At 34.2% G+C, this 15,000-nt stretch overlaps 1 protein-coding gene across 2 annotated transcripts in view; it reads right to left on the bottom strand.

The window, feature by feature from the left end:
* LOC142344059 (uncharacterized) overlaps window positions 1-15,000 on the bottom strand; it is a 390,373-nt gene that overhangs the window by 133,643 nt on the left and 241,730 nt on the right. The window lies entirely within an intron of this gene.

Genomic DNA, 15,000 nt, shown 5'->3' with positions numbered 1-15,000 from the left:
TCGAACGCACAACATTCGACGTTCCAACGGGAATACTCCAACCAACAGAAATCACGCGGGATAACAATTATTATTATTATCATTATTATTAATATTATTATTATTGTTATTATTATTATTATTATTATTATTATTATTATTATTATTATTATTATTATTAAATATTATCATTTTTATTAATTTTATTATTTTTTTTATTATTATTTGTAATATTATTATTATTATTATTATTATTATTATTATTTTTATTATTATTATTTTTATTATTATTTTTATTATTAGTATTATTATTATTATTTTTGTTTTATATTTAATATGATTATTATTATTCTTATTATTGTTAATATTATTTTTATTGTTATTAATTTTATTATTGTTATTATTATTTCTATTATTATTATTATTACTAATTTTATTAATGTTAATATTAATATTAGTTTTTATTATTTTTATTATTATTATTATTATTTTGATTAATATTATTATTAGTATTATTATTATTATTTTTGTTTTATATTTAATATGATTATTATTATTCTTATTATTGTTAATATTATTTTTATTGTTATTAATTTTATTATTATTAATATTTCTATTATTGTTATTATTACTATTATTATTAATGTTGATATTAATATTAATTTTTATTATTATTATTTTTATTATTATTATTATTAGTATTATTAATATTATTATTATTATCATTATTATTGGTTTAAGCACTATTTACATACCCAAAAGTGTTGTAAATCTGTTTTCCGAAAACTGTCTTCAAATTTAGAGTTTGAAAATTGTAAAAATATCGAGATCTTGTCACTTTGCCATTTCAAAAAACCAGCGAGTTAAGATAGTCTGGAACCCTGCGGTTGGTGAACCAGACGATGATCCGTCAGAAAAATTTTAAAAAGAATACATTTTCGTACAGGTAACCAATGCAACTGCTTAATGCAATTCGAATTCGATGTGCCAGGTGATAGTCTTAAAATTGCTATGCATGCAAAGTTCATTATTCGTTGTAATTTTTGAAAGAGAACCATAAAAAAGCAAATTACAATAATCAAGCCTATTGCAAATTAAAACTCTCACTAGAACAATAAATGAATCTTTCCGAATGGATTCTCTGATGGAATAGATTTTACGTAAGTTGTAGTAAGAACATGCACACACTAAACTAACTTGCCTGGAAAGAGAGAGTTTATCATCTAAAACATTGTCCAAAAACTTCAGATTATTCGAAAATTTAGAACCCATTGGGAGTTGAATATCATGGACCATCGAGCTCTTCCGCGCAAAATTCATCAATTTTATTTTCTTGGTAATAGTCGAAGTTTTGCAATATTAAACCATTTTTGCAGAGTTCCGATTAATGAATCAAAAACTTCTGGAGTCACAGTCACATTGTTGTTGCAGACAAAATAAACAACCCTGCCATCAGCATAAAAATGACAATTCACGTTAAGCTCCAGATATATAAGTTCTATTGGTACTAGATAGCAAGTAAAAAGAAGATGGCCTAAAACAGAACCTTGCAGAACACCGCCTCAACTGATTGCATTGAAGAAAAACTGTCGCCGATTAAAACTTTGCGATCTGCCACTAAAGTAGTTCCTGATAAAGCTGAGAACACGATGCCCATTTCCTAGACAATCTTCAGGAACAGACAGAAAAATATAATGTTCAATTGCATCATATGCGGCCGATAAATCAAGGCCAATGTAAAACGTGCTTTTTCTCAATGCTAAGTTTTGCAAAATGTCATTGCTTACTTTCAAAAGTACTTTTTCAGTTGAGAAGAATTTTCTAAAAGCACAGTGAAGTTTGCATTAAACTTTGCTATCTTCGAGGTGATCTTTTAGTTGGCGCAACACAGCTGCTTCTAATAATTTTGAGATAAAGCTTAGATTTGATATTGAACGACAAATCCCTAAGTCTTGACAATCGAGATTATAATTTTTGATGTATGGGTGGTCAAGAGCTGTTTTTAGAGCTTGTGGAAAAACTCCATGCTCTAAAGACGAATTTATAAGGTTCAATAGCATGGTTAGATCAGGAAAAATTTTTACAAAACGTTTCGGGATTGTGTCAAGCGGAAACGAAATGCTAGAGGATTCAGAAACTAATTTCCTCAAGTCAATCAGGGATTTTTGCCTAAAATGAATCATTTTGCTCCATCTTATGCATCGGTTTTCATGAGACCTGATTGAATCAATTGCCCCAACAGTTTTTTCTAATTTTTGCTATGAAGAAGATGTTGAGTTCGGAGGCTGGCACTTGTTTGCTTTCATATCTTGGCATTTGACGTTCTTCATTGCCTAAAAAGCATTTCAATAAAGCAAACTTCTGACGAGTAGACTCATTCTTCAGTGTATTTTCGATATCAGTGGAATGTTTTTGAAGAAATTATAAAAATAAGTTTTCGTGTTTATTTTAAAGACGGATTTTAAGTCAAGGTTCTTCGTCTTTCGAAAAGCACGCTCTGATTTTTTTCTCTTCCCTATTCAGATTCAACAATTTGTCGTCGAAAAATGATCATCTATGAGTTGTCAGAGTCTTAGTTTTATGCAGAAGAGGAGTCTCTAAGATTGTTTTCTCTGCTGCTAGATAATTGTTCCAAGCATTGTCAACATCTGCCGGATGATTTTCTTTCAAAAAATTGAAAAGAGATTCTTGACAAATATTAGAGTTGAATTTTTCCCAATATCGGTAAACAATATGTTGCGTAGGCTCACTTACAAATAAATTGTTCAACAAAAACAGAATACCGAATAATCTGACGTTAAAAGGAATGATTTTGTTGTAACCTCAATGCACATATTTTTGCAGGATATGGCATGATCACGAAGTCCTCCATTTTAATGAGTTTTGCTTTCCACGTTCTGAACTAAGCTGAAGTCTTCCATTAAAAATTTCCCTAGAATTGAGGCATCATTGGTTGCCATCAAAGAGATATTCAGATCAACCACCTTGCCGAACAATTCTGTCGTAAGGCAACATTTTCTCCTCAAAGAAATAAGTGAAGTTGAGTAAAAGATTTGAAATTACCTCCAGGTGTTCAATAAACAGCAATGAATAGTAAAGTTATTCCCTCAAATTTAAATATTATGAAACAGAACTCAAACAACTTCAAAATTTTCACACAGAAGTTCAGATCTGTAAAAAAAGGCAGATTCCTCCACCTCTTTTTTTTAGTCGTGGAGCATTATAAAACTTAAATCCGCTGGGACAACATTGCTGGAGTAAAAAGTTGTCATCCGATGTATTACTAATCCAAGATTCCACACATACTCCAATATGAATATCGTTTATTTCAAGAATGTCACTTAATTCGTTTGTCTTATTCCGAATTGAACGCGCATTGTGTAAGAAAAATTTGAGCTGAGTTTTTTTCTGAAAATAAGGAGTTTCTTGTCTTTAATAATCGTTGAGCAGCACAAGATAGCCATTCTTGTGCAGTATTGTTGAGATGGGACCAGAGATCGGGTGTTTCAATTTTTTCATCATCGAACTTAAAGACAAAGTAGAATAATTTAAGCACTGACTCTGGTTTAGAAATCTCACGGATTTGGAGAAGATTTACATCGTTTGGAGCACAGTACTGTTCCATCTCTGTTGTAATTATATGCTGACTTAGTTTCCCCACATACAAATACCGTCGCCGAGGAGGTTTTTTGACATCTGTTAACATCGAGGAACTCGTTTTTGTTCCTGTCTTCACTTCCTTAAAAGGCCTTAGATTTTTGTGTAGTTTCTAAAACCAATTCTTCAGCTTTTCTCGTTTTGCCGCCCAAAATGCTTTGAGAGCTTGAAGAGCTGCCAATTCTATTCCTATGAAATACAGTTTTAGCTGCATTCAGGAAAATTTGGTTTTCTGCGCAACGCCACTTCATTTCGAAGCAGAGCAACATCGCGGAGTAGTGAGTCAACGCATTCTATTTTCCTTTCCATAGCTGATATTCTGCCAAGGGCTGATGTCTCATCAGCAATTGTTGGCGAGCAATTTTTACAAGACCAGAAAATCATTCCTTGTAAATTTGAATTGCTCGTGATTCCTAAGCAAACATGATGAACGTATACATTTTTGCACTTTAAACAGATCGCAGTTGTTACTGGATTACATTGCTGCATAAAAATTATCGCATTGTGGCTCAGTGTGCGGTGGCGGTGGTGAAGCCATTTTTCAATTTGGGTTAAATTCAGTGGGACAAAGGGAAAACCCGCTAAGGGGCGGGAAATTATTCAATCAAATAGATGCCGAAAACTCTCACGCCAAATGTTTAACTGTAATGAGAATAAAATAAGGTAGCTAATAGAATTTGAAGGAAAATGGTAAAATTGTATCACACAGATCAAGCAGATCAAGATGAGGAGAATTCTTACACCAAATGCTTCCACGTAGCAAAGAAACAAACAATTCTCGAAGATTTCTCTCCTCCGCCGGAATCTAAAATCCCCTATAATTGGGGCTACCCAAACAATTCCCGGCCTCTGAATACACATTAAATCTCCACACACAAGCTGAAACCAAATTAAACAACCTCCCACGTGCGATTGTAGACTATTTGAAAAGTTTATCACAACAATTAATTTTTCACAACAATTAGGATTTTATTAAAAATTTTTTACTTAAAAATTGCTAAAATTTAGGAAAACAAAAAGCTAATAAAAAATCAAAGGCAAAAAAATCAAGTAAAATTTTATTAAACACTAAGAGAGACTTTTTGAACCCTGGGGATGAAAATTCTAACCTAAAGGTAACCTATTGCCAACCCTTGACGGGATTTCTTGGCTCCCAAGATTAGAAAAACCTAAAAAATGACAAACAAAAGTTCGAAAAACTTGAATAGAATTGAAAAATTTAATTAAAAAATTACTGAAATTTGCGATAAAAAGTTAAGAACAAATCAATGGCCAAAAAAATTCCAGTGATTTATTTATAAACCATATCCGTTGTTTCCTGACCTCTGAGAAGAAAAAAACTTTAATTATGACAATAAATGTTTAAAATATGATAAAACATGCAATGGTTGTAAAAAAAATGACAATTTTTGTTGTTTTAAGATCTTGAAAAATATTACACTACCTCTAAAAACTATACAGTAACCTTTTTGTGAACCCTAAAGGCGTTTTTTGGCTCTTGAGGCTGGATAAACCTAAAAAACCACCAAAAATTTCAAAGAGCTTGAAAAAATGCAAGTTTTATAAAAAAATTTCTAAAATTTTGTGATGATAAAAAATTGAAAACTATTCAATGGCAAATAAAAACTTTTTTGGAATCTTCAAATTGAAAATCTTGAAATTTTTTCTGGCACCTGCGTCTTGAAAAACGAAAATAATGAATATTAAATGCCAAACAAAATTGAAAAAATATATAACGTTTTGTCAAAAAAGCTAAAATTTGTGATCTTAAACTGTGGAAATCATTCCACTAGCATTGAAACTAGGCAGTTACCTACTAACCAGTTCTAGAGGAGGTTCCTTGTTACATAAGGCTGAAAAAACTCAAAAAAATGACAAAAGTTTTCAAAAAGCATAAATTTTTTAAAAAAATTAGTATAAATTTGCGTGTTTTAGCGAACACTTTTTCGTCAGTAGCTAGCTAGCTACGGGGTGAGGGAGGTGGAAGAAGGTTCCGCCTGGGGCAGATGGTGAGGGGTTGGTGAGGTTTCTGGTTTGGGGGCGACAGCGCGCTGGGTTGGGATTGTGGGCAATATTGGGAGTGTTTTCAACCTCTAATAACAGCACTTCACACCTTAAGTATCAGTCTCCAAAACCATTTTAGCTGCAACAGAAACAAAAACACTTAATGCTCGCTCAGCGCTACCTGTTTTTCTTGTTTTTGAGGACGAGGAGTCAAATGGGCCAGATAAAAATTTGGTCAAGCAAAATATTGCTTTACAAAATAAGACAGACAGGATAAATACAATTGCTACAATCATCGTTCAAGAGGAAGTAAAAGTATTACACACAAAAATCAGTTGAGAAACATGTAAAACAAAAGATAGATAACTATTGAAAACAAAGAACTAATAACAAAACCTGATTAGTCAATGTACTAAAGGTGTTAACAAAGATACTGCAGTTTGCTGCGTGGTTGCTATTAACATTTTGTGGTGGATTTGATTGCGAAATTTTAAAACTTATGGCGGTGTTAGCAGTGCTTAGGGGAAGTGTCGGTTGACATTTGGAGAAAATGGTTGCATTATTTGTCAACTGATTTACGTTTGGGGGGTTATTCTGAGGAAAATGCCACACGTTTAGATCGAGGTTACAGTAAAGGAGACATTTCGGTGCCGTAGGACACGGTACCAGGCTTTGGAACGGACAATGTTTGCTGTGGAATGTTGGGGACGCGTAATTATGTTGCTGTGGTTGCTGGGATAGAGGACGAAATCTCGGAGAGCTGAGGAGTAACTTATTGTTGGGGCGGGAGAAAGGGTGGGGGTTCATGAGTGGGTTCGGAGGTGGAGGGAGCTTATGCAAGATGTTTTGTGTTTCACGTGGAATGTTGAGTTGAGTTGGATTCTGTTGTTATGCAAAATGAGAGTTGGGTAGATGCAGCCGAACAGTCATACTAAAGCTTTTGGTCTCAAGTGTACAGCGGATTGATTCGTGATTTCATTTGCCTGTGGGTTTGTTGAATAACCAGATGAAAAAATGTTGAACTTCGATGATGCCCTATCAGGTGTCGGTGGTCGTGGAGATTGCATAGGTGGCTGAACTGGTGACAGTGTGACATTTTGTACAACGGCTGGTGCTTGGTTCAATGGGTTCACGACACCACTGCCTGACATACTATGTGTCTGATTGACCCCTCGATCACTGAATGATTACTGTAGTTGAGCATGGAGGTATGGTATTCCCGATGCAACGCCTTCTGCTGAGCAATAGAAATTGCAACTCCTGACCGTGTGTACAGAAATAGTATTGCAAGGCAATTTAATTTACCGGCAACATTATTTGAGTTTTCTGGAGGATTACAAAGGGCATTATCTTGAACGGGATGATCAGCGGTTGCTGAACCAGGGCAAGGATATTTTAACTCATTTGCAGCAGTCAATGAATTACCGGGCGGAAACCAATTTACCAAACCTTAAACAAGTTTCTGACTTCTATCTGATCCCCTATCTTTGAATAAATTTAGTTCACTTGAGTGGTGACTAAACAAAAACGGTTAACCATTAATTCGGCCTCATTCAATTTAGCTGCGGCAACACGCTTGCGTTGGTCTTCCAATTCTTGAAAAAACATCTGCTCCATTTGTTTTTAAAACTCTTACCTCTTTTTTTCTCATGAGAATTTCGTGTTTTTCTTTAGCAAGGCGCATGGCAGCTTGTTCTTGTTTCTCAGCCTCTCCGCACTTTAGAATTGCCTTGAGAAAGGTATGTTTGCGCTGGTTAGACATTGATGACTTTGTTCGGCGTGAACGTCTCTTTGACTGCCATTGAGGATTGAGGGCCTCGCATACGGTGTCTTGGTCATCAACTGAATCAATTAAGCTTCCTGCAGCCAGCAAGATTTTATTGCTCTTAGTTACGTTATCCAACCATTGCTCAATGACAGAATAAATTGAATCTGGGTTCTCTGTTTACTGGACAATTCAAAAAGAGTTCTTAATTCTTCTTCACCAGTTTACTGATAACATCCTTAGGAACCGAGCGTTCAATTTTAAATCTCCTGTCTTGCCTGGCATCAGTAATGTCCTTGTGGATGTTACTCAATTTCTCTTGCTGTTCAGCCAGGATATTGAAATAGGTACTTCCTCAATGTATAGTAACTTCCAACCAAAAACTTGGAATGACTGTTAAGCCAAATCCAAATGACAACGATTTTATAATCAAGACTCCGAAGAGCAGGAAAGGAGTTACCAATTGAAAAAGTACTCGGCGAAATTAAGTAAAAAAAGTGAGAACGTTGAATGTTCCTTTAAGCAACTTGAGACCAAACAAGAAAAAGGCAACCGGCAAGGGGGCCGGGTAAACAAAGCGTGACAAATGGGAAACGAAACGGACGGGGCCTGAAGGACAAGAGAATCGTGCACAACGAAACGCGAAAAGAAACAAACGGGGCAAAAACGCGAGTAAAGAACGGGCAACAACCGACGGTACAGAAACGCTGAGCGAGCGACAAACGACGGGAAACGATAGGGACGGAAAGGAAGTTTTGGGCAACAAGCGCACAACGAGGCCGAAAAGCGGTTGGACTGAACGGAAATGAGTAGACCGCAACCAAACGAGAAGACGCGAAAGAGCGGGCGGAAAACGAGTAAGCTACGAGTGCGGAGGTGTGGTTGTACTATGCTAGCAGACCATACTAACAAACTCAACCAAACAAACTACCTGTAACTCCAGAACAAACTTAAGTCGCACCCTAGGAAGGAGGAGGGATGCTACTGCAAGACAAACTAGCAAAAGCCATTGTGGAGGTTGATATAAAAATAACAAACTAATTTACGGCAAACCAGTAGTGAACTAAATGGATGAAAAATGCAAGAAACTAACTAGCAGTAACTCCAGAAAAAACTAAGTCACACCCTAGCAATTTTCACAACTAAACAATCAGCAGACAAACAAAATTAAACAATCTACAACGAAATTTAAATAATTTGCAGTATTTTTGAAGACTATAAAAGCTGGAAAAGTGACGAAACAACCTAGCCGTAGCTCCAAAATAAATTTAGTCTCCCTTGAAAGACAAAAAACCAAACAAACTAACAATCATACAGTTACACGCAAAGATACAGCAGCAAAAATAATTATACTACAACAGGGGAGCTAGTATATTAGAAGATTGAAAAAGACAGGAGACAATCCAGCCCTAACTCGTGAGTCATCTAAATCACACCCTACAATTACATCCCACAACAAATAAATGAATGAAGCGGAGAAATACGACGTCGAACGAAAAAAAATTGAATAATCGAATACAAAAATGAAAAACAAAGTTATGGGAGATCGACTTTATAGAAACTCAAACGGAACTGAGATTTGAAGATAAAGGCGATAAAAAAGCAGACAGTCTGATATTAAATCGAGCGACGAGAAAAAAAATATAGCAAGGCGATAGATATTTTTGTGGGCCGGGGGTTGTGAATTTTTTTACAACTTTTCTGTATTGAATTTCACTCATTTGACGAATCTTCTGGTTCGAAGAATTGTTTTTTGACAAATTTGTCAAAAACTTATGCTTTTGTCCAATTTCTTCGTATTTTGGTCAATTTTTATTCGCAAATTCTTTATTATCGAACGGTAATCCAGTAAACTGGGTGTTTTAAGCTTAAAAATACGGTATATCAAAAATGGGTATTGGTGTCCTAAATTTTTAAGAAATGCATGAAATTTGACCAAATTTTTTCAAATTTGCACAATCTAACATAATTTTGAGTAATCGTAATCATAAAACCTATCAAATAAGACAAGAGTCGGCTCTATGTTTTTTGGGCTTTTGGATTTATCGGTAAAAAATGTTGGCTGGCATTGAACTCAATCGTAGTCAGACGAAGTAGCGGCCAAATGAGCATCAAAAGTTGCCGTCTAAAAAACCACTTGTCTGTCTAAAGGTCACTGTTTTGTTCCCGCGTAGTGGCACCATATTACAGGTGTAAAACAAAACAACACTCTTTCGTATATTCGAGTCAAATTGTGTATTAGCATTGATAACGCATTAAGATTACGGCAATTGAAACAACAAGTGGTTTTTTAGACGGCAATTATTGATTCTCATTTGGCAGGTACTTTGTCTGATAACGATTCAGCTCAATGCCAGTCACTATTTTGTACCGATGAATCCGAAAACCCGAAAAATGTAGAGCCGAATCTTGTCTTATTTGACAAGTTTTATGATTGGGATTACACAAAATTATGTTAAATGAATTTTTTCCGATCATTCTATGTATATTAGAACGCATTTTGTTCTTTTTTTAAATGCTTAGAGATACTCGATTCTGATCGGCTAATATTCTCTCGCTTAGATTTATTTACTCGATAACACAAACCGTAGCAAAAAGCGCGCACAAAACATCTGATTAAGCATGGAGAACTGATAGATTAGACAAACATAGCGCATGAATCAGTAGACCCAATTGCCCGGGTCGAGGGTTCAGCAGCTGTAAGCGGATATTTTTCTAAGAAATCCGCTGAATGTGCTGAAATTAAGTAAGGTTTGTGCTGATTGAGCTGAAAATCGATAAAAGAGTGCTGAATCCGCTGAAATAAAAAATTTATGCACATTTGGGTGCATCTCTTGCATAGAATCAGCATTTGATTCAGCACATTTATTACATAATTTCGGCGCTTGTGAAAATTTTAAATGCATTGGTTTCAGCGCTTTTCTTACATAAATTCAGCACTTGTAAAAATTTTAAAATCATCGGATTCAACGCCTTTCTTACATATCTTTACGTGCAATTTTTTTGATCATAACGTACTCAGCGTGTAGGCTCCTTCAACTTTTGCACTTATGAAGAGCCACATATCAATCAAAACTATGCGTGGTTTTTTTAAAATGAAACTTCATTTTTTGAAAAACAGTCAGTGCGAAAAGCGTCACGTTTTCATCTTATGTAACGGAAGGAAGATAATTATACTTAAGCTACCTGGTTTCATTCGGTCAAGTAATTTGGTTTTATACCTCAGCTTCAATAACTGCTTTATCTTAATGTTTGACAAAATTCTCATCTCAAGTTTTTTGGCAGATATACAACTGTTTCTAAGTTGAAATGTCCTAGTGCAAAGTTTTTTAGTCTTCCAGTTGAGTCTTTTGACTGTACAGCAAGATAAACTACTCAAAAAGTGTCAATTTGTGCAAGGAAACCGTTGAAAATGCATAAGACAAATGGTGATATTGTTTAACACTGGTCCTGAAAGTTATGTAAGAAATGCGCTGACAGCCGCTGAAAAATTATATTTTGAGCTGTTAGACCGTAAATATTTATCCGCTTAATGTGCTGAAAAGTGCTGAAATTATGTGAGAAAGTGCTGAAAAATCAACAGACTAAGCGGATTAATGTGTAAGATTTACCCGCTGAAAAGTATTTTTTTTCAGCGGTTTTCAGCGCATTTCATACATAAATTTTGAAACGTTCCTCGACTCGAGTGGGAATAAGAAAGATGGTTATTCCATTTGTCAGGTATGTGCCGCATTATCTGACTCTTCAAAAATCCAAATCCCAAAAGGAGATGATTCTCAGACAATAAAGCATTACACATTTTACAAGTTCCTTTTTGCAAAGCGAAATTTGAACCGCAGAAGCAAGCTTTCTTGTACGGATCGTTGGCAAATTAATCCTAATAATTGTTCCGACCCCACTTGAGGTGGGAGAAACTATACACTTAACTGGGATTTTTTTGCTCAGATAATTTTTAACGATCGATTTATTAATCGTAGAGTTGTGAGTGGTATCCTTAAACAATCGTGCAGCGTAGAATTTGAAATTAAAAAGATTTTTTTTTAAATTTTGTTTTCTAGAGAGAGGTATCGTGGTTTAAACTTTTGTGAATATTAGACCGAACTGAGTTATTCGGTTATTTATTCATATTTTCAAGCATCTTTGCTTAAAATTTTGTCAATTTTGATAAAATATGAATTAAGCAATTGTAAACAATAGTAATGTTGATTTTTTTTAAGACACAAAAGTGTTGTTGACTACTCAAATTTAATATTTTTGGCCAAAATATTGGCGAAATACAGACTTTTTCATCACAAATTAGCCGAAATGGGCCACTTTAGTACACTTTGATTGAATTTGCCGGAGGTGCACAACCAAAACAACTACAACTAGCACAATCTTTGTAAACCACAAAATGAGCTAGTCGTGCTTCCACGTCCATCAGGAGTGTCCTGGAATAAAAATTATGAAGTTTTTTGCTAACTTTATCTCCATGATAATAAAAAACGCAGCATTTTTAATCTTTTAAATTACAAATTAACTAGATCTATAACGTTTGAAATAACTGAGTATTTCTAATGGAAAAGCAGCGATAGCAAGGCCTGTTTTGGTCCAATCTTGGACTGGTACTAACCAAAATTAAATCGGGTTGTAATCAGTCGGTCTTTTTTTATAAAAAAATCGATCATTTTATGTTAATAAACGAGAGAACAATCCCTAAAGCTCAGTGTTGATGGGTCCAATTAGATTCATAAGAAATTCCAAATTAAAGTAACTAGTTTTTGTACTTGAAAGATTATGGTCGTTTTTACTTTTTAAGAAAACAATGGCTTATGGAAACTTGCATTTTTTTCTCTTTAGTTGGTCAACTTGTAACTTAGTGTCAGCACACAAAGAAGGCTTCTGCTCTCTTTTTTTTCTATTGAATAAAAATTTATTCTCTTTTGCGCGTTAAGTTATGGTTTTCTGGCTTGGATGCAACTAGATTTCACAATTCTTTTTTCGGTTTTTAGGCATTAGACCTTTTTTCATGTTCTTTTTTTCTAGTTTTGTTGCATTCTCCAATTATTTAAAGATGACAATTTACCTTAGTGACATTCAAAATAAAGCATAATTGAACATTTAAAAACTTGAAAGCTTTATAAGCATAAGACGGATTATGGTTTTATCGGCTTCGACACCCGTTTCTCAAATAATTTAATTGAAATTTTGAAATTTTACAGTTGTGTTTAACAGTTGTTTTTCTTTCATTTTAGTCGTATGAATTTTTTTGGGTTTTTACAGGTCGCATTGAAGTTTTAAAGAAGGATTAAGTGAACCTATATTCCTATTTGAGTAGATAGGTGATGACTTTGATGACTTTGAAAACAATTGTTTTTTTGAGAAAACATTTATAACTTTTGTTTTTTTTGTCTATTTGTTACCTAATCTCGATGTTTTTTATTGCCATCTAATGGTTTTCAATACTATGAGACTAAATGTTATTAAAAAATTAGGCCAATTTTTTAACTTTCCTTTTTGTTCCTTTTTGTCTAATTGTTCACGAGCCTTATTATGAGGTGGTCACGTATCTTTTCTAGTGAAATAAAAGTGGTTTTATTTATTTTCACATTTATCTGACGCTAATTTGTCCTTGCTAATAAATTTTTTTTAAAATGGACATCATATTTTGGATGCTAATAATATTTGTCCTTTTTGGTGTTTGGTTTTGTTGTTTGTCTCGACTTGTAAACCTGGTTTCTTAATAATGGTTGATCTCATCAATCTAATGCTGCTTTTTTACTCTGCTGAGTTATCTGCAATGGAGGCGATTTTTTTGTTCATACTTTTTTTTGAATATTTAAATTGTTGGGCGATTTCTATCTGTTCCTCATTTGATAAACAATTATGCCAAAAATGCGGATGAGCAGAGTGGGATTTTTATGTGCGAATGCACATTACTGAGCTTCCCTGTCATCTATGTTTTTAGTTAAATTGTTTCTTGTAAAAAAATACTTGAAACGTAGATACGGCAATTTCACAATTCTTTTTTTGGTTTTTAGGCACTGGAGCATTTTTCAAGTTCTTTTCTAGTTTTGTCCCATTATCCCATCATTGAAAGTTGACATTTTACGTTGATGACATTCAAAATAAGGCACAATTGAATATATAAAAATCTTTAAAGGCATAAGACGAATTATGGTTTTAACGGCTTCGAAACCCGTCTCTCGAACAGTTTTATTGAAATTTTGAATTTTGTACATTTGTATATAACTGTTGTTTTTCTTTGTCTTTTTAGTCGTATGAATTTTCTTGGGTTTTTACAGGTCTCATTGAATTTTTAAAGAAGGATTAATTGAGCCTATATTCCTATTAGAGTAGATAGCTGATGACTTTGATGACTTTGAAAACAATTTTTTTTAAAAAAACCATTTATAACTTTTGTTCTTTGTTACCTAATGTTGTTTGTTACAGGTCAAATATAACATCATTTTTGTTGAAAAAAGTTGCAAGTGTATAAAACCTAATGTTTCCAATGATTTCTTTACTGGTGTCTTTAAAGATTTCTTCATTTGGTTTTGTTGTTTGTCTGGACTTGTAAACATGGTTTCTTAATAATTGTTGATCTCATCAATCTAATGTTGCATTTTTTACTCTACTGAATCATCTGCATTGGCATTGGAGGCGATCTTTTTGTCCAATTTTTTTTTGAATAATTAAATTGTTGGGGGATTTCTATCTGTTCCTCATCTGATAGACATTTATGCCAAAAATGCGGATGAGCAGAGTCGGAACTTTATGTGCGAACGCACATTACTTAGCCTCCCTGTCATCTCTGTTTTTAGTTAAATTGTGTCTTTAAATGAAGTTCTTGAAACGTAGAGACAGCGATGTTCAAAATAAACGACAAACCATAAATGACGCTACGAGTTGAAAACCAAGAGAGCAGCTTTGGGAGAGCAGCTGCACTGATTAACAGGGGGGTGAGGGCGCGGGGACAGAAACGTTTTCGTTCAAAATTGCCCAAAATACAATGAAATGCCAAGTAGCTTCGGTGAACGGTACACCTAGAGCCGACAAGGGCTTCAAAGAAGCTAAAAAGGTTCTTAATTTACTCTGGTTGTACTTGTTTATCTTGTTTTTGGAGACGGAAATTCAATTTAAATTGCTCACGCGCTCGAATTTTTTAGAAAGTCAAAACGGTTATATGAAATCTTTGCAGAAAAACAAACAGACAAGTTAACAATGATTGCTTATGTCTTGCCTGCTCTTTGATCCTTGCTGGCAGTTTCATATAGGTCAAGAAAAGACGGTTTCAAAGGATAATTACAATTTTCCTCTTGCAAATTTGCATTACGCCTGTAGATTTTATCGTTATGAACAATGGCGGAAAAACAAGTATCAGTTTTCTGTTTTATGACTGCACCTCTCATTCTCAATTCTTCTCAGATAGGTAAGTTGACAGTCTTCTCTTTACTCATCCCCCCCCCCCCCACTCAACCTTAAACTGCACATTTTTGGGACCTTTATTGTTTATCTATGGAGGAAGTTTTTTTTGCACTGCGCAAATTATTCTTAGTTTGCTTGTCTCAATTAATCTCTGTGAAACTCTTTTGCCTGTTCAGTTTTTCTCAAAA

The sequence above is a fragment of the Convolutriloba macropyga genome, chromosome 8 (assembly GCF_964194025.1).
Source record: "Convolutriloba macropyga chromosome 8, txConMacr16.3, whole genome shotgun sequence".
NCBI lineage: Eukaryota > Metazoa > Xenacoelomorpha > Acoela > Convolutidae > Convolutriloba > Convolutriloba macropyga.
The sequence above is the reverse complement of the archived record's forward strand: the minus strand, read 5'-3'. Positions and strand labels throughout refer to the sequence as shown.